We start from the raw sequence: 4265 nt of genomic DNA, 5'->3' as shown, positions 1-4265 counted from the left end.
TGTCCTAAAGAGATTGCAGGCTAAATTTAGATGGGATATGCTAAACTCAAATAAAGCCCATCCCAGCCAAGCAACAATAAGAAAGAGAACAAAAGTTATAAACACATCTATTGAAGCATATTTGGGGAGATGCAAGAATGCTGGTTTGGCAGGCAGTTTTGCATCAGCTCACTTGTGATAAGCACAGAGTGAGGCATAAGGCATTCAGGAGGTTTTAGTTGCATCTTAAAATGTAATAAAACGTTCTTTATTTTCACCTTAACTTATCTGATTTGAAAAAAGACTGCAGAAACAACGACATTCCTCAAGGGTCCATTGCTATATGCTGATACTATGCTTTTATTTGAAAGGAGAGAACAAAGCCTATTAAAAATCTTTTAAGTAACTTGCTGTCATTCGGTTTAAAAATGAATAATCAAAACACTGAGAGTAAAAGGCTTTTTTGTCTCTAAGGCAGGAAGGGAAGTATTTTTCAAACCTAAGTATGCACAACAGAGCCTGGCCATGAGCCTATTGGCATCTGTGTGTTGATCCAAATGAATTTTAAGATGTCTGTTCTCCCAGAGGACGTGTACTGTTCAAAATAATAAATAAATAAATAAATAAACAAAATCCATGACTGCTTTTAATCTACCTGAAATATGGGACACAGACACAGCATATTTTATAGTTGCTTTATACTATACATTTTCCTTTTAGCTTGCTGCAGCATTATTAGGATTTTTCTGTTCCTCTATCTACAGTAAATAACTAACATTTCCCAGAGAACCCAGCCAGGGCCTTATAAAGCCATCTGCTTTTATCTTAGCAATGAATTCTTCTTACAGATACACGGTACAGAACAGCTCACACTGTCACTCCAGCAAATTATGCTGCTGTTTATTTAAGTAATAAAGGAATTTGTTCCAGTTGTGGGTTAGTCCCCCCCCCAGCCCCCAGCATTTGCTCTCCACATGTGGTTTGCTTCCTTAAGTGTTGATTTTTCATAGCTGTGAGACTTTTTCCTGTCTTTTATCCACCAAGCTAATTGCCTTCTTATTCCTTTCTGTTTAACGAGAGCTGACATTCAGCTCAGCGCTCTGTAAAACAGGAAGGGATGTAGTTCCTGTTCCAAGGAGGTAACAGTTTAAACTGACCTCAGATAAATTGGGCGTAAGGGGAACGGACAAATCCAGCCTTGTGATTATTTGAAATTTTTTTGTTGTCAGAGGGAAGATGTGGTCAAGCTCTTTTGCCCCGTCCTCCTGCATCCGAGAATGATCCATCTCCCAACGAGCAGCCCCTTAACCCAGCTGCCAGAAGCCATTCTCAGCTATTCACAGCCTCCTCGCTCAAGCAAACTGGTCTCTCTGCTGCTTGCCAAAGGGACCACAGGTCACCTCTTACTAGGGAGGACTTTCTTTATGCAAACAAAGTCACAAGGAGCCACCTGCCAGGTTCTCCATTCACCTTTTAAAAGCAACACAGGTATGAACACCTGTATTAGTTACTCTGTCACACACCCCCATGATAATGTAAGCCCCATCCAATAACGTACAGCTGCAGAAACTTTTCTTCCCCTTTAGACCACCTAATGAGCCCAGAGATATGCCCTCATTTATCTGCAGACAGCTCTCTTGCAAATCTCCCAGATCTGTAAGAAAATCCTATCTGTTAGTCTGAGCAACATGGGAACTGAGATTCCTTTAAGTAGCAGTTTTCTTAAGGAAAGGTGCCATTTCTGAACACCAACTATACTTACAATGACTAAAATTCATTATAACACAAGCAGCAAACATTTTAAAAAACAGATATGGTACAACATGCCTAAATTCATTTACTCCATTGTACCCATTTCTGACTAGACAAAGCAACAGTAGATGTTTAAAAATAAAATCTGTACTCCAAAAGCAAAACACTCACTCACATTCCTGCAAGCCAGATCTGCTGACTCAGGTGTCGCTCTGGTCTCTGGCTCCAACTCTGACAAACCCATTATGATTCTCTTGTAACAATGAAGCATGTGTTTTACTTTCTTTACTACGAAAATTGATATCCGAAAGAATTCCATGAATTTTACAAAAGAATGTAAAGATGACATATACCTGTCAACCTGACACCACCCCTGGTTATTTAATGATTAATACATCAATCACTCTTGGTTAATAAAAAAAAGAAACATACAGGTATACACCGGAGGGTATTCACCAAAGTCCTAACCCAAAGGGTATTCACCAGGGTCCATGAAGGGTTAACAACCCTCCTGAGCTTTAATGTCTAAAGCTGAATTTCCCCTTATGTGAGCTGGGAACCTGAGAGCACTGAATCCTCTGACTAGAGGGCTATTTTGTTTGTTTTCTTTACACCAGGCCTTTGCTGTTGACTTGTAACCTCTTTGGTACCTTTCTAATTCTGCCCTAAAGGAATCGAGTTAATGTAACAGAATTGCACTAGCACATACATTTTGCAATAAAGGTTGATCTGAAGTTACAGAGTATTTTAGCTGGAGAAGAGGTGCTTAAGCTGCTTGGTCAAGAGAGCATTACGGAGGTAGAAAAAACTTTCATAAAGAGATTTCTATATTGGTACAAACTTAGGTAATGCCTTATCTGAGTTAGCCAACAAATAAGTAAAGTAACAATTCAAAGAAATGTCAAAAGTTGCTCTGTATCACAGGGCTGTGCCTACTTCCTCATCATTACAAACAGGGCAAACAATTTCCATTCACTTGAAAAATTTTTATTCAAAGTAATCAGATTCTAAGACTGCAGAATATAAATAAGGGATATGAGATTTTTAGAAAAGAAACACACACAAAGAGAAGTAGAAAACACATTAGAGCATACTGAAAATAACCTCTCCTCTGAAGAAAGGCTGAGAGAGCTGGAGATGTTCAGCCTGGTAAAGGGAAGGCTTTGGGGTGACCTTATTGCAGCTTTTCCATACTTAAAGGGGGCTTATAAAAAAGATAGAGAGCAACTTCTTGCTCAGTCAGATAATGACAGGACAAGGGAGAACGGTTTTAAACTAAAAGAGGGGAGATTTAGGTTAGATGTTAGGAGGAAATGCTTGACTCAAGAGGACTGCACAGAGAGGTTGTGGATGCCCCGTCCCTGGAAGTGTGCAGGGCCAGGCTGGACGAGACCCTGGGCAACCTGATACAGTGGGTGGTGTCCCTGCCCATGGCAGGGGCTTGGAACTGGGTGATCTTTAAGGTCCCTTAAAACCCAAGCTGTTCTATGATTCTATGGAAAATAGAAGTTATAACAGTTAGACAAGTTATAGAAGTTATAAAAAGAAGGTGCTGAAAGTGAAGGAGTAATACAAGGTGTGTCTAAATGAGACATTAACTACTTAATCAGGTAAATATAGGCCTCCATCCCCTTGCTCTTTTAAGTATTACAGAAAGAGAAATACAGAATCTTACTCCCAAGCAGAGGAAGTAGGCTGTGCTCACCTCTGCATTAGTCCATCTAGCTAATATCGGTAAGTGAACTAAACATGTAACGCCAATTTATGCACCTTTTGTTATAACAACATTGTATCTGCAAGTGATCAAACCTGAAGATCCCGAGCCTGTACAAACCTACAGATTTCTCTGAAGGTTAGGATCTCGGACTTGCATGTTCTCTCTCTTGGTAGCAAATAAACTCCAAAGTTATTTCTGCACTGCCTCTCCCCTCCCCCTAAAAGAGCTATCACAACTTGCAGGTGAATTTGCTCTCATCCCATTACAAATGGAGCTAGACCACCAGGAACTCATAGAAATCCTTCTGTAAAATTGTTTGTCTGTACAGCGTCATAAACCACAGCATCAGGTAATTACTAGCTTTGATCAGCTCAAACAGATGACAGATGATTCGCCAAGAATCATAAACAATATGCAATATAAAATAAGAAACACTTAAAAGGCAACTTATTTTGAATAATATAATACTTTTTTTACCATGATATTCACTTCAGTGTTTTGCACGGAGAAGCAGTTTCTTGAACAGAATAGTTGAGATAGCTTTATTAATTAAACACAAGAGAAAGTCATGTCTGTGCTCAAAATTGTTGTAAAAGTTGGTTCGTAGCTTGTGTAACAGTGCAAGCTGAACAGATGTCAAAAGGAAGGCAAAGCTTGCTGATGAAAGGCTGTATATTCAACTCTGCGCAGAGGAACAAATTGTTTTCAGTATGGCAATAGCGCTGCAATCCCGTAATGCCTCTTCATTTTAGCCTACGAGCTAAATGGCTAAAATTTAGTAACAGTAGTGGTTGCTTTAACAAATGTTATGTTGTGG

Source organism: Anser anser, assembly GCF_964211835.1.
Source record: "Anser anser genome assembly, chromosome: 8".
Classification (NCBI taxonomy): Eukaryota; Metazoa; Chordata; class Aves; order Anseriformes; family Anatidae; genus Anser; species Anser anser.
The sequence above is the reverse complement of the archived record's forward strand: the minus strand, read 5'-3'. Positions refer to the sequence as shown.